The sequence below is a fragment of the Ceratotherium simum genome, chromosome 4 (genome assembly GCF_057802395.1).
Source record: "Ceratotherium simum simum isolate JZ-2026a chromosome 4, ASM5780239v1, whole genome shotgun sequence".
NCBI classification, from domain to species: domain Eukaryota; kingdom Metazoa; phylum Chordata; class Mammalia; order Perissodactyla; family Rhinocerotidae; genus Ceratotherium; species Ceratotherium simum.
This window is the reverse complement of record NC_141903.1, coordinates 5071521-5093378: the sequence shown is the minus strand read 5'-3', so window position 1 is coordinate 5093378 and position 21858 is coordinate 5071521.

Genomic DNA, 21858 nt, shown 5'->3' with positions numbered 1-21858 from the left:
GAGTCTTCTTGGATCATGTGGTGACCCTGAGGATGGACGTTTTGTGTAGCAGAGCATAAAGACGGGAGGAGCCCAGGTCCTTGGTGAATTCCTGGAGCTTCCACACCAGCCCTGCACCACCGCACCCGCCGACATCCTGACTACTTTTATGTAATAAAGTAAACCCTTGTGTGTTCAAGCCCTTGTTGCTTTGGGATTTCTGTTACATGTAGCAACACCTAATCCTGACTGATATTGTATCTAATTGGAAATTCCTGCTCTTTATCAAGAGGCTGATGTCTGCAAATATGTAAAAGTGTGGCTGGAATAACTTTCAGATACACAAAAGGCCTCAGATTTAATATGATCTTTATTGACACTTGGATTTTCCAAAGAAAATTAGAGTTGTTGGGAGAGTAAAAAGGATCACTTACGTGATGCACTTAACTCAGAATCTAGTGCATATGAAGCACCCAAGCCATGATGCCTTCTAGATCATTAGTATCAGCTGGTCCAGCCCGCTGATTTGGCACGTGAGGAAATGGAGATGCAGAGAGGGGGAGCACCTCGTCCAAAGTCACAAAGCCGCTCAGCAGTGCAGGCAAGACTAGAACTCACATTTCTTCTTGCTTCAGTGATCTTTCCCCACTCCTGAGCCCTCTGCAAGGTAATGAGCTCCCCAGCAAGGAAGTGTCTGTCGGGGGACTTGAATGACCACACCCCCTCCAGGGACCCCTCTGGCAGTGATCGCTTGTCTTAGTCCATTCAAGCTGCTGTAACAAAATACCACAGACTGAGTGACTTATAAACAACAGAAATTTATTTCTCACAGTACTGGAGGCTGGAAGTCTGAGATCAGAGTGCCATCGTGGTCAGGTGGAGGGCCCTCTCCCAGGTCGCAGACTTCTCGTTGTGTCCTCACATGGTGGAACAGGATGAGGGAGCTCCCTGTGTCTTTTTTTTTAAACTGATGCTTTTTTTTTTTTTTGAGGAAGATTGGCCCTGAGCTAACATCTATTGCCAATCTTCCTCCTTTTTTTCCTCCCCAAAGCCCCAGTAGATAGTTGTATGTCATAGCTGTACATCCTTCTAGTTGCTCTATTTGGGACGCCTCCTCAGCATGGCTTGATGAGCAGTGCATAGGTCCGCGCCCAGGATCCAAACTGGTGAAGTAGAGTATGTGAACTTAACTGCTACGCCACTGGGCCGGACCCCCGTGTCTTTTTTATAAGGGGACTAATCCCAATCACGAGGGCTCCACCCTCATGATCTAATCACCTCCTGATACTACCACCTTGGGGACTAGGGTTTCAACATATGAATTTGGGTCGGGGCAGGGGTGGGGGGGTGGCAGACACAAACATTTAAACCATAGCATCCCTATCCTGGGCAGCCAGCTCAGTTGGACAATCTCTGAGGTCTCTTCCAAGTTCAGGATTCCATAACTAGTTCAGGACCAGAATGAAAGGGAAAGACTAGGGGTTCTGTCCTCTCCCGTCTATGCATTCCTCTGTCTCTGCTGCCACGATGTCTGTGAGTATAGTAATGTATGATGGAAATGAGAACAAAAGTGGGAAAAGTAAACCCAAATTTTATCCAAACCTGGAACACAGTGGGGTGGGAATATGGCCCACTTCCTTCTTTCTTCGGGGTCTGTGTTTGCCCTCCCTTCAATGGCCCTCCCCTGCAGGGAAGGCGGGACATATGGAAGCCATGGAAGAGGGTCTAGAGGTGTCTGACCTCGCTTGAGGACCAAAAGGAAGACTGAAAGTCTCCATATACTGTTCTGATGCTGCCTCCCTGCCGGAGGAGTATCTGTTATTGGCAGAACCTTAGCTGTTATTAAGGCAGCCAGCTTGCCCTAAGCTGATGAATTTTAAAAGAAGCATAAAATAATTTTTTTTAAAAACCTTGAAGCTGAAAGAGTAATGAATGTTTAAAAGCTTGGCTCGTTTGAAGCTTCTCTCCAGAACAGATTAACCCATTCACTGGTTATGGGTTCCCAAAAAATGATTATTAGCAGATTCCAAAAACCATGTTAGACATTAAAATATCTCTGTCCATTTAAATCTTAGAAGAACCCTGTGAGGCAGGAATTGCTGTCAGGCCCCCAGACCCAGCTGTAACCAGGGGAGCTGGACCCACAGCTGGGCCCGGGAGACTGGACAGCTCACACTCCGGTCTCCACGCTGGGCCCAGCCATGTTCTGGTCCTCCGCCGCGGATCCAGCCCTGGTTCAGCCGAGACAGACTTAGCATGCCCAGGGATAACCTCTCGTGCTGCCTGCCAGCTCTCAAACCTTCCAGCCTGGCCAACAAGGTCAGAAAGCTCTTCAAGGGGCAGGGGGAGGGAGGTTGGGCTACCTACTCCATTCTGGTTCTCATTGGCTCAGAGAAGCAGGCTGTCACGCCCCAAGAGAGTGGAGGGAAATCTGGTCCTGGTGGCCCTGAGGGCACAACTAGAGACCTCAGAGAGGAGGCCCACACAGAGGCAAGTTTGAACACCATAGAAGATCAGCTTGTAGCAGAGCTATCCAACTAGACAGGAGTGAGTTTCCTGCCCCTAGAGGCATGCAAACAGAGGCTAAACTCCCACCTTCCAGGAATGCAGTGTGAAGAATCCCAGCCTTGGGTCATCTCGGCACTCGATGGCATCGAGACAACCCTCATTCCAGGAGCACTTATGGCAAGCAGCATCATGTTAGCAGGTAGCCAGCTCCTGCTCTGCCAGGCCCTGCTCCAGGTGCCCAACCAATCCCAACAACTCTGCAGGTGGGGATCATGAGCCCCATTTTACAGATGCTCAGAGAAGGTAAGTGGCTTGTCCAAGGTCACACAGACTGACCTTCATCCAGCTGTCTCCCACACCTGTGCTTTTGCCACTCTGCTTCCTGCTTGAAGTCAATCTCATTTGCGGAAAGAATCTTTCCATAGGGTGGGCGATCTTGTCTCCACAATGCTGAAAATCACTGCTATTCTTTGAAAGTTTACTACCTGCCAGGCACTCTTCCATGCACTTTGCAGATATTATCTAATTTAATCCAAACAAGTCATCTTTTTCCTTTGGTGTATGAAGTAACTGACCTCCCAAGGTGAGGTCACTTGCCCAGGGCCACAGCAAGTCAGAGGCAGAGTGAGCCTGACTGTGGGCTTGGGTTCTGCTTCGTTTCTTTATGATACTTCCTGTTCAGGGAGCAAACCCCGCAGCAAGGCATGCGGAAAAGAGGAGGACAATGAGAAAGAGAAGGGGGTGGGGATGGCCTGGGGCAGCCGTGTGAAACAGCAGAGCTCACAGGGCTGATGGGATGCTGGGGAGCCCTCCCAGCAAAGGGGCCTGGCAGCAGAATGGGGGAGGCTGCCCATGCTCAGGTGGTTTATATGGCTGGCTGTGTGGCCTTAGTCAAGTCACTGCCCCTCTCTGAGCTTGGGATAGTCTGTGGTTTAAAGCAGAGCTCCAAGCCCAGCAGGGAGGAAAGGACAATTTGGGAAACTGAGGCAATCAGGCAGAGTTATAAAAAGCTACGATTCCATAGCCCAGACCCTTCCAGCCCCACTCACCAGTTTCCCAGTTGGGAATGTTAATCTACACTCCCCGCCTGGGGGACTTGGGAATGGAGAGCCCACCACTTGCAAAGCATTAGGTCTCAACTATTCAGAGAAGGAGCTGGGTGGCCCTTGGAAGCTGCCGTCTCAGCCTCCTGCACCCTCAGATCCCATTTGCACACTTTGCCTTCTTCCAACCAGGACATGCAAAGGGCCCCGTTTCCAGTCAGCTTCCAGGGAGTTGATCCTCTAGGTCCCTTCACCCATTAGTTTATTCATTCAACAAATGTTTGTTGGGCACCAGCAATGTACCCATCCCGGAGCTAATGCCCTTTCAGATCCATACACCCTCGCTACTTTGGGATGGGGCTAATTACCTGCCATGGGCCTGGAGAGAGGAAGCAATTCAGCCATGGTCACATGGCTAGGAAGGGGCAGGGTCTGTACTCAAGCCCATAGCTTTACTGCCAACCAGCCAGCCCTGGCCCTCTGTGGCTGAGACAAACCCACAACCCAGGGCCTGCCACCTGAGCCATATGCATGCGTGTCTGAAGGTCCTGGATTTCCCACCATCCTGGCGCCTGTCACGGTTTAGCAGGTTACCATGGTATCGCTCCCCAGCACCCCGGGCAGCGGGGACCACCATCTGTTTACACGGCTGTCAGAGGAATTGATGTCATGCAAAATTATCAGCTCAGCAGGGTGGGAGGAGGAAGAGTGGGCGGCTCTGAAAGCTTCCAAGCCATCAAAACTCATCTCCATCAAAGCCCTGAGCAAGTCACTGCTCCCCTGGGGAGAATGGGGGGGGCGGGGAGCGGAGAGAAAAACATTTCCTGAGGGAAGAAGCAGGTAGCAATAGTAATGGTTAGTATTATTCTTTCCATTTTCACAACCATTTACAAGTCACAAGCTCATTTCAGCCTCTCACAGCCCTGGGAGGTGAGCATCACCATTAGCTCCATTTCACAGATGTTCCAAAATATAAAACTGAGGCTCAGAGACGTTTAAGAGCCTGCTCAAAGTCATAGCAAGACGGACAGCAGGTCCAGTAGGAAACAGCTCCCTGATCTTCAGACTAAGAGGCTGGAGTTGCTTTGGCCAAGATGAGAGGCAGGCCTGCCCCAGGTGGCCCTGCACAGTGACACACGGGGCAGTTTGCAAAGTGGGAGGGAAAAGACACGCAAAGCGCTGGGCTGAGGGCTGGGGTTCCCGGGTTCCAATCACAGGTCTGACACGAGCAATACTGCAATGAGGGACAGAGCAGCTGGTAGCTGCCCAGGGCCCGACTAGCACACTCGAATATCCCTGGAAATATAACTGGAGAGTGGAGATTCGTTACTGGCCTGCTCAGCATCCATCCCTCTTCCTCAGCAACAGCCTACTGACCCTCCTTTGGGAACCCAGACACCTCTAGTCTCACTCCACTGCAGTTGGGGAGAGGCTGACCCACCCCCAGATGACCCAGATCTAAACCAGCCAGTACATCTCAACTCCGGGCCATGATGATTGGCTCAGGCTCAGGCACATGACCCAAAATGAGCCAATGAGAGTCAGAAAGAGACTCTCTCCCTTCTGCTGGGCTGACAAAAGAAGATAATGTAGGCCAGAACTAGGCCACCATCTTGCACCACGAGGACAGAGCCTGTCTGAGAAGGGAGCCATCGGGGAAAGCAAGACCAGGAAGGGGAGAAGAACAGATTTCCCCTGGATCCAACCAGTCCTGAAGGAGAATCTATTGGACTTATTTGGACCAATAAATTTCTCTTTTTGCTGAGATAATTGAGTTGGGTTTTCTGTCACTTGCACCTGAAATAGTCCTGGTTGGTTCACCCCAACTCATCTCAGCAAGAGAACCCTGTGGGATTGGGATGAATCACTGAAGAAGCTGTTTGGGGTAAGAATGAGACTCCCAGGCAAATTGAATAACAACAGGTGGTTGCTAGACCGCCATCAGAGGAGAGTGGCAAGGCTACCGCAGGGTTTGGTCTGCTGGGTGGGTTATGCAAGTGGGAACTGGACTGGAATTGCTAGAGTAGAGGACAGGCAGAGGCTTGCACCAGAGTCCCCTTTCCCCACCCTTCCCCTGCAGCGCCCAGCCTCACCTCTAAATAAATGTTGACCAAGTACTTAAAAAATATTGACTTGAAGGGACCTGACGTATTAGCCTGCTCAAAGTGGCCCACTTGTCTCCAGCTAGCCCAAGTCTATAAAGTCGGGTAATCTTGGACAAATCTTGTTCCCTCTCTGGGCCTCAGTTTCCTCATATGTGAAGTGGGGACTCGCATTTGCATTTTGCTGGTGAGCAAAGGGAAGGACTCGATTGATATACACTGCAGAAGGGTCAGGAAGAGCTTGGAACCTCTCATCCCTCACCGTGGAGTCTTCCATTTTCAAATAAGCAATGGTTTTTCAGCTGGGAAGTTTTTCTGCCTTTAAAAATATATCTTTCCTTACTTCTTAAAGACACAAACTAAAATATTTATGGATGAAATGATACGCTATCTGGGATTTGTTTCAAAATCATATGGAAGAGAGGGTGGGTGGGAAGTATAGATTAAACAAGATTGGCCAGGAGCTGTTGAAACTGGTGTGATGCACGCACAAAGGTTTGCTATACTATTTCTCTACTTCTGTATAGGTTTGAGATTTCCAAAATAGAATGTTAAAAAAAAAAAAAAGACCTCTGGCCTGCTCTCAGTGTAGGCTGCTCTGACATGTTTCAACATGCTACACCCGGAACCCGGGACAGGCCCAGCCAGAGGGAGGTGAAAAGAAGTGTTCCAGGATGATTGATGGAGATGATCGTTTGAGCTTTGTGCTTCCTGTGTTTTTCTCTTCCTGCATCTCAAACAAGTTGGCGACTTCATGCTCCCTGACTTGCAGGGAGGCTAAGGCAGGGCAGGAAGGCAAGGATGCTTGAGTCTTCAGTGAAGAGCAGGGAGAATTTACTGAAGTTGGCAGGAGAGGATGAGAGAGGTTTCCCCAAGACGGAAGCTGCTCGAGTCCCAAGAGCAGCATGGAAACCACAGGATCAGCAGTTCTGCTGAAGCCAGGACCGGAACGTCTCCATGGTGACCAGTGGGCCCCGCCAATGCCCCGTGACAGAGGGACCTCTTGGAGCCCTGGTGAGGCCTAAGAATGCATGGCCTTTGCCTTAAACCAGGGGGTAGCCTGCTCCCGTAGTGGCTGACACTGACCTTCCGATCTGTCGAGGGGAAGGGGATTTGGATTTTAATTTAAGCCAATTGAAAGAAAATGAAGAAATTTACACTGGCGGACACATAACAGGGACAGCAAAATAAAGCGAGGCTCTGGAGTCTGAAGAACAGGATTCTGACCCGGGTTCTGCTGCTTATAGGCTATGGACCCTGGACAAGTCACTTTACCTCCTGAGACACAGCTTCCCCATCTATACGATGAGGATGACAGAACCTACATGAAGGGCTCCTGGGAGGAGCAAGACGGGGGAATGCTCTGCACAGTGCGTGGCACTCTCCTCTTCCTTCTCTCTCCCCATTCCCCACCACCACCGCCCTGCATTTAGGCAAAAGCTGTTTAAATGGAACTGTAATTGATATGCAGTCAGCAAAGGCTAATTAAGAATTTATTTTTGCTCCTTGATTAAATGACAGTTTGAAGTCTGGTTTCTCATTTTCTTGCTTGGCTACACAGAGTCCCCCGGAGTCTTCTGCACACAGTGAGGAGGCCCCAGTTAGATCTACACACAGGAATAGGTCATCTCTAGCGCCGACAGCCCAGTTCTGGACCATCTTGCTCTCCAGCCCCTGTGCTGCAGAAAGGATGAAATTTGCACGGACAACTCTTGGTTTCCTCCAAACTCGCTCCTCTCCTGGTCTACTCCATCTCAGGAAACAGAACTCCACCCCGCGTGAATCATTCTTTTATTTATTTATTTATTTATTTTTATTATTTTTTTGTGAGGAAGATCAGCCCTGAGCTAACATCTGCCAATCCTCCTCTTTTTTTGCTGAGGAAGACTGGCCCTGGGCTAACATCCATGCCCATCTTCCTCCACTTTATATGGGACGCCGCCAGAGCATGGCTTGACAAATGGTGCGTTGGTGCGCGCCCGGGATCTGAACCAGCAAACCCCGGGCCACCGCAGCGGAGCGCACGCACCGAACCGCTTGCGCCACCGGGCTGGCCCCCGGAATCATTCTTGATTGTCTCCATTCGCCACATCTCCCCGTCCCATCCATCACCAAGGCTGCTGCTCCATCCTGCCCTCGCCATATGCCAACTTCTCTCTGCTTCCACCCCACCTCCCCCAATTCAAGCCACCATCTTCTATCATCTAGAGCTTCCTAATTGCTCCCTGCTTCCCTTTGCCCCCCTCCTCCTCCCTCCACATGACAGCCTGAGTTTTTCCAAATATACACCGGACTACTTAAAATATTAATCAAAATCCTCCAATGGCTTTGTACTGGGCTTAGAATAGAAATCCACTCCTTATCCTTGCATACCAGCATCATCTAGCCCCTGCCTGCACCCTCCCACCCCCCCGCCTCATCCCATTGATCATGGTCCCATCTTTGCTCACTCAGCTCCAGCTCCTCTGGCCTCTTTCTGTCTCTGGAACACACATGCTAAGCTTTTTCCTACTTCTAAGGCTTTTGTATCTTCCCACAGCCCCTCCTCATTCCTCAGGTGTCAGCTCAAATGTCAGCTCTTCAGAGAAGCTCTCCCTGACTGCCCCATGGAAAGTAGTCCTCTTACCCCCTTCACCATAACTCTTTGTTATATAAATTAGCCAAAGACAGCCCCTGTATTTTGGCCCCTAGGTCATTTCTTCACAGCAGACTGAGATCCATTGGTGCAAAAGCCCGCCAGTGCCAAACTCAAATTTTACACATCTACTTGTTTTAAAAATAGCCCAAAAAAGCAGATTTTTAGTCACCTAGGGCCTGCCTGCTTTGCCTACTTGACAAAACTACACCCAACCTCTGCTGGCCATTGATGAGACAGAGCCTGTAGCTATAAGAACCCTAAGCCGCTACTGCTCTTCAGAGTTTTCTGACCCAGAGCCTCCCCACCATGCAGCTGAGTGACACCAGCCAGACGTGTAAGCCTCGTCTCCGCCCCTTCTCTCCCAGGAGTCCCTTCTGAATGTGGCTCCCTCTCCAGAAGCCTCTGGACAGACACCTGCTATCAGGGACATCCTCCTTCATGCAACCCTCTGCAAGCACCACTCAATAAAGCTTGTGTGTTTCTACCTCTTGTGGTCATATCTTCTTCCTTGATGACCCCAGAATCCTGTGAACCCCCAGTATCTTATTCATTACCCTGTTTTATTTTCTTCATAATACGTTTCACTCTCTGAAATTATCTGAATACTTTTTTTGCTTTTTTTTTCTCTCTCTCATTAGAATGCAAAATCCCCGTAATCAGTCAATAAATCTATGGAAAGGATATTTACCCACACTAGTAATCAAAGAAATTGCAGAGTAAAATAATGAGATGTTATTTTTCCACCCAAGTTGGTAAAATGTTACAACTTTGACAGTGGTATGTATTCAAGAGTATGAGGGGAAGGGCACACTCATACCCTGCTGGTGGGAGTGTAAGTGGACACAGCATCTTGGAGGGTGACTCAAAACACACATAGCCTATGACCAAGCAATTCCACTTCTCAGTATCTACCTTACAAAAACGTACCTGTGTCTGCACAAGGAGGGATGTTAAGAAATAAACCAATATAAGAGGACTTGCTCTTTCAGGAAGATGGAGTAGATGTACTTTCCTGCTGAATACAACTAAAACTCCTGGATGTTATATATAAAACAAACATTAAAAGACTCTGAAAGGTGGAGAGAAGAAAGCAGACTGGTGAGGGAACTTAGGACACAAGGAACAACACAATGGTGAGTTCCTGGGTTTTCTTTTTGCCTCATGCATCCCAGACTTGGAGCTAAAGAAGCCAGCAACCCAGAAATGCCAACAGTCACAGACAAAAGAAGGCCCAACAAAAGCCTGCTTTCTCTAGCCAAAGGACCAGAAAATGGGTAATGTAGAAAAACAGAAAATTTTTAAACAATTACCACTCTACTCCAGAAAAACCATAGTCCCATCCTCACCCACAGCAGTAAAAAACAAATGGGGATCCTAGAACTCCATCCTTGCCAGACTATAAGAAGGTGCCCTGACCCCCACAGCATCGCCCAGTTGGTGTCAAAGAAGGCCAATCAGGGAGCAGAAATGAGCCCCTCCTCTTCCCATGGTGTCAGTGGATGCCACATGGGGAGCTGAACCTCCCACACCCACCTAGAAGTAATGAATACTTCCCTCTACTTTAGGTATCAAAGAAGGCTGGATGGGCCATCTGGACTTCCACCCCCATCTGGCAATAGCAAGGCAGCATCCATCTTCCCTTCCCAGAGATGTTTCAGAAGAATCCCAATAAAATAGAAGGCTTAAATAAGATGCAGAGTCTCATAACATAATACCCAAAATGTCCAGATTTCAATCAAATCGTTGTCATATCAAGAAGCAGGAAGACCTCAAACTGAATGAGAAAAGGCATCAATAGATGCCAACACTAAAATGACATAGATGTTAGAACTACAAGACAAGGATTTTAAAGCAACCATCCCAAAAATGCTTCAACAAGCAATCAAGAACATACTTGAAGCAAACGAAAAAATAGAGAGCCACAGCAAAGACATAGAAAAGTATAAAAGAAGAATCAAATAGAAATTTTAGAACTATAAAATACCCAACTCAAATTTTTCAAAAACTCAGTGAATGGGCTCAGCAACAGAATGTAGAGGACAGAGGACAGAGTCAGAGAACTAGAATACAGAACAATAAAAATTACCCAATCTTAACAACAGAGAGAAAACAGATTGAAAAATAATTAATGGACCCTCAGGGGCATATGAGACTATAACAAAGATCCAACATTCAGGTCATTGGAGTCCCAAGAAGAGAAGAAAAAGAGACCAGGGCTGAAAAAGTACTAGAAGAAATAGTGGCTGAAAGCTTCCCAAACTTAGCAAGAGACCTAAACCTACAGATTCAATAAGATGACCAAATCCTATACAAGACACAGGAGAGAAATTGGGGAAATCACTTTACCTATGGAGGAAAAACAATTTTAATGACAGCAGATTTCTCATTGAAACTATGAATGCCAGGAAGAAATGGCACAACAGTTTTCAAGTGCTGAAAAAAAGAACTGTATACATTGAAAATGTTCTTCAAGAATGAAAGGGAAATCAAGACATTCTCAGATAAAGGAAAACTAAGAAATTGCCACCAGCAAAACTATCCTAAAAGAATGTCTAAAGGTAGTTCTCAAACAGATATGAAATAATAAAAGAAATCTTGAAATATCAAGAATGAAGAACAAGGTAAGCAAAAATATGGGTAAATACAATATATTTTCCTTCTCCTCTCGAGTTTTCTAAATTAAGCAGGAGTGGCAATAGTAATATCAGATAAAGTGGCTTCAGAACAAAGAAAATTACCAGAGACAGAGAAGGCACTATATAATGATAAGAGTCAGTCTATCAAGAAGACAGCCGTTTTAAATGTGTATGCACCAAAAAACACAACTGCAAAATACATGAAGCAAAACCTGATAGAACTGAAAGGAGAAAAAGACAAATCTAAATATATATTCAGAGACTTTAACACATCATGTCAATAACTGATAGAACAATGAGACAGAAAATCAGCAAGGATATTAGCTGAACTTACCACCACCACCACCAAACAGGATCTAATCAACATTTATGGAACACTCCACTCAACAACAGGAGAACACACATTCTTTTCAAGTGTCTACAGAACATATACTAAAGTAGACCACATCCTAAGCCATTAAAAATAAACAAAAAAACAACTTCAACAGACTTAGAACAACTGAAATCACAGCATATGCCCTCCAAACACAATGGAGTAAAACTAGAAATCATAACAGAAAGATAACAGAAAAATCTCTAAACATTTGGAAATTAACAATGCACTTCTAAATAATCCATGAGTCAAAAAGGTAGTCTCAAAGGATATCAAAAAATACATTGAGCTGAGTGAAAATGGAAACAAAATATATCAAAATTTGGGGCACAACTAAAGCAGTGCTAAGAAAGAAATTTATAGCACTAAATGCATACATCAGGAAAGAAGAAAAGTCTCAAATCAATAATCAAAATCACCTCAAGAAGTTAGAAAAAAGAGAAAAATAAACCCAAAGCAAGCAGAGAAAAGGAAATATTAAAGATAAGAGAAGAAATGAATGAAATTGAAAACAGTAAAACAATAGAGAAAAATCAATGAAACAAAGAGCTGATTCCTTGAAAAGATCGATAAAATTGACAAACTTCTGGGAAGACTAACAAAGGAAAGAAGAGAGAAGACACAAATTACTAATATCAGTAGTAATGAAACAATGAAACCAGGGATAGCACAATGAACAATGAAACCAGGGATAGCACTACAGACTTTACAGACATCAAAGGGATAATAAGAGAATACTACAACAACTCTACACACATAAATTTGACAACTTAGATAAAATGGATCAATTCCTTGAAAAATACAAACTACCCCCAACTCACTAAATTTTAAATAGGTCATTTGAATAGCCCTAAAATTATTAAGGAGACTGAATTCACAATTTTAAAACTTCCAGAAAAGAAATCTCTAGGCCCAGCTGGTGTCACTGGAGAATTCTACCAAATATTTAAAGAAGAATTAACACCAATTCTACACAATCTCTTCCAGAAAATAGAAAAAGAAGAAAGACTTCTCAATTCCTTTTATAAAGCCAGTATTACCCTGATACCAAAATTAAAGACAATTTAAAAAAAAAAACACTACAAACCAGTATCCCTCATGAATATAGACATGAAAAACCTTAACAAAATACCAGCAAATAGAATTTGCAATATATGAAAATATTGTACACCATAACCAAATATTGGTTAATATTTGAAAAACAGTTAATATAACCCATATTAACAGGCTAAAGAAGAAAAATCACATGACACATCAACTGAAGCAAAAAAGGTATTTAACAAAATTCAGCACCCACTCACGATAAAAAATCCCAGAAAAATAGGAATGGGGAGAACTTCTTCAACTTGATAAAAGCTTCTACACAAAATCCACAGCTAACGTTATGCTTAATGGTTAAAGGCCATTGCGTGTTTTCCCCTAAGATCAGGAACAAGGCAAGGATGTCTGACTTCATCACTCTCCTTATTCAACACAGAGCTGGAAGTTCTTAGCCAGTGCAATAAGGCAAGAAAAGGAAATAAAAGGCATACAGACCAGAAAGGAATATATAAAACTGTCAGTATTTGCAAATAACATGATTGTATATGTAAAAAATTCCTAGGAATCTACAAAAAAACAAAAACAAAAAAACCCTAGACTTAATCGGTGAGTTCAGCAAGATCACAGGATACAAGATAAACATACAAAAATCGGTAGTAATTCTATATACTAGCAATGTATATGTGGATGCCAAAATTAAAAATACAATACCATTTAAAAACACTCAAAAAAGAGAAACACTTAGGTATAAATCTAACAAAACACATATGGGATTTGCATGCTGACAACTACAAAATACTGATGAAAGGAATCAAAGATCTAAATAAATGGGAAGACATACTCTGTGGATTGGAAGACTCAACATAGTAAAGAGGTCAATTTTTCCCCAAATTAATATATAGGCCTAATACAATTACTATCAAAATCCAGGCAATGTTTTTTATGGATATAGATTAGTTTATTCTAAAATTTTGTGGAAAAGCAAAGGAACTAGAATAGCTAATGCAATTTTTAAAAAGAAAAATGAAGTGGGAGGAGTCATCCTACCTGATTTCAAGACTTATTATACAGCTACAAGAATCAAGACGGCGTGGTACAGGTGGAGGGACAGACACACAGGTCAAGGAAGCAGAATAGAGACCTCAGAAATAGATTCACAAATCACACAGCCGATTTTTGACAAAGGTGCAAAAGCAATTCAATGGATTTCAACAGACGGTGCTGACACAATTGGACATTCATAGGCAAAAAAGAACCTAAACCTCACATTTTATACAAAAATGAACTCAAAATGGATCATGGACTTAAATGTAAAATGTAAAACTTTTTGAAAAAAAAATAGGAGAAAATCTTCAGGGGCTACAGCTAGGCAAAGAGTTCTTAGACTTAATGCCAAAAGTCAAATCCATAAAAAGAAAAATTGATAAATTGGATGGATCTCATTAAAATTTAGAAGGTTTTTCTCTGTGAAAGACCCTGTTAATAGGATGAAAAGACAAGCTACACACTAGGAGAAAATATTGCAAACCACGTATCCCACAAAGGACTAGCATCTGGAAGTTCTGAGAGTATATATATTACACATATAATATCATTATGCATACCATAATAATATATATACTCTCAGAACTTCTCAAATACAGGTTTCCTGCTACCTGAAAGTTTGCTTTATGCCACTTTGCTCTTACAAAAGACCTACATTAGTACCTGTTTCTGCTAACCAAAAGAAATCTGAGGAGGATTTTCACCTTTACTAAAAGACAAAAAGTGAAAATAGCGTTCACCATTCAGTGTTTGCTTTGCAGTGAGCCGTTGTAGAGGCTGCGTGCAACTCGAGCAGCAAGAGTGGCGCCACCAAGCGCCTTTCCCGCGAACTACACTCAGCATCTCAGCATCAAGCTGCTGCAGCTGTGAACTGTGTCTGGGAGCATCTGTGCTTTACCTTGAATTATTTTGGTAGGTTATTTTGGGGATCTGGGAATGGTCAAAACTTTTTCCCATATAAATTAATGGTAATTGCTTCTTCACCTTACACCATTTTGGCTTACAAAAGGTTTCACAGGAATGCTCTACTTCCGAATAGCGGGGGAAGCCTATATATAGAGAGAGTACATACAAATATATGATAGATATATTCTAGATACCATATATAGTAGATACTTTATAGATATTATGTATACGTATAATATATACTAGATACTATGTACACACATATATAATATATATACTCAGAACTTCTCAAATTCATTATGCTAAGTGAGAGAAGCCAGACTTAAAAGGTTGCATACTGTATGATTCCATTTATATGACTTTCTGGAAGAGACAAAACTATACAGGTGGAAAACAGAGCAGTGGTGTCTGGGGTGTCTGGGAGTGGGGTTGACTAAAAAGAGGCATGAGGGAATTTGGGATTGATGGAAGTGTTTCATATGTTGATTGTGGAGTGCTGGCTATATGGTTGTATGCATCTGTCAAATTCCAGAACTGTACACCTTAAAGGAGTATATTTTATTATATGTAAATTTTACCTCAATAAACCTAACAACAAAAAAACCTCTCAATAGTATCACAGAGTGTGCCATTATCAATAAACAGTTTTATATAGTGCAACTTTACTATCGCATGAAGGAAAATTCTTTCAAATTCAACAACATATGAATTAAATAAATCTCCATCTTTCCCTGATTTACTGGAATAAAAAACCTCTCAGAACTTAACAGTAAAAGAATAAACAATCCAGTTAGAAAACTGGCAAAAGACATGAAGAGGACTTACAGATGGCAAATAAGCACATGAAAGTGTTCAACGTCATTAGCCATCAGGGAATGCAAATTCAACCCACAACAGGATGTCACTACATACCTATCAGAACAGCTAAAATAAAAACGGTGACAATGCGCAACATTGATGAGGATGCAGAGAAACTGCATCGCTCATTCATCGCCGGCGGCAATGTAAAATGGTACAGCCACTCTGGAAAAGTTTGACAATTTCTTTTAAAAAACTAAGCATACAACTACCACATGACCCAGCAATCACACCTCATTTACACCAGAAAAATTAAAACTTTTGTTTACACAAAAATCTGTAGATGAATGTTTATAGCAGCTTTCTTAATAATAGCCAACAACTGCAAAGAAGCAGATATCCTGCAGTGGATGAATGCTTAAACAAATTGTGGTACATCCATCCCATGGAAACTTCTCAGCCATAAAAAGGAGCCAACTATTGATACACACAGCCACCTGGATGAATCTCCAGAGAATTTTGCTGAGTGCAAAAGTCAATCTCCAAAGATTGCATGGTGTATGATCCCACTTATGTAACATCTTAGGAATGACAAAATTTTATAAATGGATAACAGTTTAGTGATTGCCAAGGGCTATGGGAGGGTCGGGGTAGGTAGGAAGCGGGTGTGGCTATAAAAGGACCACGTGAGGGACCCTGTGGTGATGGAATGTTCTGGATCTTGACTGTATCAATGTCAATATCCTGATTTTGATATGGTACTATAGTTACGCCAGATGTTACCATTAGGGAAACTAGGTAAAGGGGACATGCAACATCTTTGTATTGTTTCTTACAAGTACATGTGAATCTACAATTATCTCAAAATAAATAGTTTAATTAAAACATAATATAATTGTTTGCAGCATTGCTTGTATTCAGGGAGGAAAAATTGGGAACAGGCTACTTAGGGGAATGGTTGCCTACAATGTCAGCCTAATAAAATGGAATATGATGCAGAACCAAAAGAAAAATGGTATCTCTGACCTGAAAAGCTATCCTGCCGAACTCTTTACACAGCCTGGTACCGTTTATGTTAAAATGCACGCACACACAGTGTGGTTCCTGTGTCAACACCCACACCCTGCATCCTCAGTGGTGGCGATCTTGTCCCCAAGGGATCTAAAATTGATTCTTGTGGGGCTGAGGAATCCTACCCTTCTTGTGTATAAAGAACAGATATACCCAGAGTGCATAAGCAGATAAACAATATATCTGCAGTATTAAAATATTTTGTTTGGGAGGAGGTGTGTTTAAGGAAAAAAATGTCTAAAAAGACTCTTTGGGAGGGTAATATTGGGGAAAAAGGTTAAGAACTCCTAGCCTAGACCAGAATTTCTCGACCTCAGTACTGCTGACATTTTGGGCTGGACAATTCTTCCTTGTGGGTCCATCCTGTGCGGAGGAGGATGTTGAGCAGCACCCCTGGCCTCCACCTACTGTATGCCAGCTGCACCAACGCCCAGCTGTGACAATCAACATTGCCTCCAGACATTGCCAAATGTCCCTGGAAGGCAAAATCGCTCCCAGTGGCGAACTACCAGACAAAGGCCTGGAAGTCACACACCAAGCCCCAGCCGTGGGGCAGCCCGTGCAGCGGGAATGATGGATCCGAAGTGCTTTCATTTTTTACAAGAAGAATATACTCAGGGCTTATTTGTGTCATTAAAAATTAATTTTTCAAAAATTGCTCTAGCTGGGAAATGCAGTCCTGGAGAGAGGAAGAGACCTGGCCGGCCCCTGGGACTCAGGTCTAATCCCAGCCCTTCCCCTGCCTGCTCTAGGACCACCGGCAAGCCCCCCTCAGCAGGCCTCTGTTGTTCTCCCTCCTTTTGCACACACACCCCCACACTGGCACTCTCCACCATCCCCTCCATTCTTCATGCTTCAGGCCCAAACCATCTCTGTTAGAACGCAGTCTGCCTCTTCTCTGCCTGGAAAACTCTCACTCAGCCTTGGACTCCACGTCCTGTCCTCCAGGAAGCCCCCATCACCTCCCACCAACAAAAAGGCCCCTCCGTGTGACACGCGCACACCCTGCCTGGCTGTTTACGGAGCGAGGTGGGTATCCTGCATTACCACCCCTCCCCCGCCACCGCCCTCCACCTCGCTCTCAGCTGGGCCCCTCTGCCCTCTCAATCTGGTTGGCTCAGTGAGTGTCAGGCGCCAGCAAAGGACAGAGCGGGGAGGAGAGCGAGGTGGGTGTCGGTCCCGGGCTTCCTCCCCGCCAGCCCCCTTTGTCGGTGATTTTCTCTTCCTAAGCCACAGCTTCTGTGGGCAGCCTCTCTCCAGATCTGGCGGGGCTTCAGGAACTGCTCCTTCTGCTTGTCCTGTGTCCCCTGAGGGTCGTAACAGCTTCCCTGGTGCTCCCCCTCTTGTTAGTGCCTTCACCTGCTCCCCACTTTGGCAGTGCTCCCTTTGCGGAACCCTCTGCAACCGCCCTTCCTCAGTGGTTCCCGACAGGGCCCTGATCTGCTACACACCTCTGTCCCCGCCGCTCAGATATGAGCTCCTTCAGCACAAGAGCTGTGTGTTTTAATTTTGGTTTTGTTTTTCATCTCAGAACCCCAGCGGTCGGCACTGATAAGACCTAGAACATAGACCTAGAACATATTCAGCGAAAGCTCACTGAATAAATGGATGAATGAATGAAGAATTGAGGGGTGGACGGACTTACAGATGGATGGAAGGACGGACATCCCCAGATGGGCGGATGGACAGATGGATGAGTGTATGCATGGGTGGACGTACAGATTCCCGTTTTGCAAACACTAGTAACAGCTGAAATTCCTTGAGTGCTCACTGCTCGTCGGCCCAGCACCCAGCCCGTTATATCTATTCACCCACCTCCACAACCAGCCTGTGAGGCAGGAGTATTATCAGGAGGAAAAAGAAGCTCAGAGGGTTAGGTCACTTGCTCAAGGTCACAGTTAGGACATGACAAGGCCAGTACTCAATCCCAGGGCAGCCGGGGCCTCCAGAGCCTGCAATCCTGACAACATGGGGATGTGGCCAGATGACCCCAGACCCCTGCCCGCTCCCACCCCAGGCCCTGGGTGGCCCTTGCTCTTTTCACAGTGGGCCTGGCTTCAGCACACTTCCGTTGGAGGCCACCCCACCCCTGTCTGCCCCGAGTGTCTCTGAGGATGTCTGGTTTGCAGTGTGGGGCGCCCACCAAATCCACAAACCCTCGTTTGTCTCAGCAGGCGGGAGCTCTGCTGGTCTGCAGGTTTCTGCTCAAAGGAAAAGCCTCCTCCCGGGCCCGTGAAGAACAGCCTCGGCACCCGCTCTCCCCGGTTGCCTCCGCGAGCTCAGAGCACGGCTTTGGAGGCACGAGGTGTGGCCGAGATCCCGCTCCGGGAGCCTCCCCTCGAGTCTCCGCAGACCCAGACTCCTCGCGCTTCCCGCTGGATGACGGCGAGGAGCGGGTGCAACGTCCCATCACTATGCTCCGCGCGTCGTCACCGTCGCTGCCTCGCCTGCCCTGCTCACCCCCTCACGTCTTCCCACAGGTCTGCAGAACTGTTTGATGCGGCGTCTCTGGGGCATTGCCAAACAGCTTTTCTCCCCATTTGGCAAACTGGGAAATTGAAGCACAGAGAGCTTGAGAGGCTTGTCGCAGGTCACACAGCAGGACGGAGGTAGAGCCGGGCTCAAACCCCGGGAAATCTCTGCGACTCGCCAGCACCCGCTTCCCCCGGGGCGCCCAGCCCGGCGCAGGCTGTGTCGTGAAGCAGCAACATTCTCGCTTTCCTTCGTTATTTACGCACGGCACGTTTGGAACAGGGCCCTTGTGATTAAAGCGCCTCGGGACAGAAAAGCTGAGCTGAAGCATTAGTGAAAACACTAAAAGGAAAACAAAACAACAGCCTCGACAGGGACGTCTCAAGGCGGAAGCACAGGAACGCTGCTGAGGGCGTGACCTCATCGCCGGAGCTCAGGAGGGACTGCTCCACGGTGGGCCCTCCTTCTGGATCCGCCACCCCAGGAGGAGGCCAGTCGCCATCATCGTTATCAGCAGCAGTAGGAGCATCATCCCTCACGTTTTGGGGTCAGGCGCATCTGGTTCACATTCAGCTCTGCCAGTCCCTGCTGTGTGACCTTGGACAGGTAAACTAACCTCTCTGAGCCGTAGTGTGCCGGGCCCTGGTTCCCCGGGGCAGTTGGAGGGTATGTGGAATGATGCAGATGAAGCCACAAGCAGAAGACCTGTAATGTTACAGCAGTAACAGGCAATAGATCTCTTCTAAAAAGCCCTTTTACACGCACTTTAGGGTAGAGGGAGCATTCAGGCTCTGGAGCAGGCCATCGGCCGCAATGCAGCCCAACTCCAACTCTGACTCACTGTGAGACTGGGGAGAAAGTTATATAACATTTAAAGCCTTGTTTTCCACATCTTTTAGATGGGCTAACGATACCCCCTGCCCCTAGGTTTGTGTGAAGTTTAAACGGGATGATACGTGCAGAGGCTACCACAGAACCTGACACAGCAGGCACTCCATAGCTGTTACCAGTATTCTCCATCTTCCCAACATGCCTCCTCGATCGTCAGGATACGTGCCATTGCCCCATTTTACAGATGATGGAAGCGAGGCTCAGGAAGGTGAAATGGCTTGACTAGGTCACACAGCCAGGAAAGGGCAGGGCGGAGACCTCCCTCAGCAGGAGACTCCTGACTCTAAGTCATACCCTTTCCATTACAAGAGTCCTAAGGTGGTTCATTCAACAGGACCCTGCGGTCTTGGTCAGCTCTGCCCTAACAGAACAGACAGGAAGAACCTTGTGAAAAAAGCCTAGTCCACAGCTTCAGGCCAATCTGGTTTCAAACCCTCTTCCTAGCTGTGCAACCTTGGCTGGAACGTTTAGCCTCTCTGGGCTTCAGTTTCTCATATTTAACTTGGCAGTGTAATCACTGCCCTACTCCTCAGGGTCAATGTGTAAAAGTGCCCAGCACTGTGCCAGAAACACAGCGAGTGCTCAGAACATGCCATCATTCCCTCCCCTGCCCCAGCAGTGCATCTGTCGTTGCCCCCCCCCGGGGCTCCTGGCACCAGCTTCGTTCCCAGCCAGGGGGACCTGAGTGACTAACGGGGCCTGACATCCTGGCTGACAGAGCAGCTTCGTCTCCATCAGCCTCCCCAGCCTCCTGGCCACCTGCACAGCAGCTCCTTCCAGCTGGCGATGCTGAGAGCCAATGAGGCCACCAGGGGGCAGGGGCCCAGCCCGGACCCTCCAGGTCCTGCCTTTCTCTCTTTCTCTTCCCCGTTCTTCTCCCCTCTCTCTCCTTCCCCTCCTCTCCCCTGAAACTGTCAAGGAAGCAGCCCCAAGGCCCCTGACGATGATCCAAAAATTGCTAACATCAAGATAGTACAAGATGATTTCATTCTACAAACCCTCAGCGCGCTGGTACTCTGAGCGCGGGGCAGTGAGATTATGAAGTTGAATAAGACACAGTCCTGCCCTTGGGGATCTCCAGAGAAAAATGATGCACCAACAGAAATGTACAAAACAGTAGGATGGCCCGTAATAAACAAGCGTTATAACAGCTGCCACTTATTTATTCAGTGCTCTTTCTGTGCTTCTGTTGAAGGTCATAGCTCAGGTTCAGAGGGGTCATGAGTATTGCCCAAGGTCACACAGTCAGTGGAGGATAGAGCTGAGATTCTAACGCAAGTCTTGTCTGGTCTCAAAACTTGGCTCCTTCCCCTTCATCAAGTTTATCTCTCTTAGGAAAGTCCAAAACATAAAAGAAATAGTTACCATGCAATGTGGAAAGTGAAATAAAAGAGCATGGATGACAGAGTGAATGACCTTGCCCAGGGAAGGGGCAGGAGAACGTCACAGAGAACTCCCAGGAGCTGGACATGGAAGGATGGTGATTACGTATGTCTATATCTACATCTCGGTCTCTAGTTCTGCTTCTCTGTTTCTGTCTCTATGTCTGTGTCTATAATCTGGTCTCCCAGCTCCCAGGCTCCCTGAACAAAACCATAGCCCCACTCTGCACTGTGAACAGTGACTGTAATTGAATTCACACGGTTAGGGCTGGGAGTTGACTGGTTAATCAAAAAAGTCAGTTAAAGCAGAGAATAATTTAAATATTGAAACGTGTTCCCTGTCTTAGTCCGCTCAAGCTGCTATAACAAAATACCACAGACTGGGTGGCTTATAAACAACAGAAATTTATTTCTCATAGTTCCAGAGCCTGGAAATCCGAGATCTGGGTGCCAGCGTGGCCACGTTCTGGTGGAGGCCCTCTTCCTGGATCATAGCCAGCGCCTTCCTGCTGTGTCCTCACATGGCAGAAGGGCAAAGGAGTCTCTGGGGTCTCTTTTATGAGAATACTTATCTCATTTATGAGGGCTCCACCCTGATGACCTAATCCATGCTCAAATGCCCCCCCTCTAATACCATCACAGTGGGCATTAGGATTTCAACGTATGGATTTGGGGGGACACAAACATTCAGACCAGAGCACTCCTAATCATCATATCTTAACTTAAAGCATAGAAATGCGCATGTATCTGAACACTATTTAGACAGAGGCCTCTGAGGCCTGTAAGAATAGGTCTATTGATGGAATTCTGCACTCTTTTCTCCGTAAACCAGCCATAATACGTCTAACATGGATGCTTCAGGCATCCTCAAAGCCAAACAAGAAAAAGCAACCTGCGTACAGAATCCTTCTGGATCTTTCTGCTTATTTTCCTAACATTTTACAGGTGTTTTGGCCACATGTAATTGGACAGAA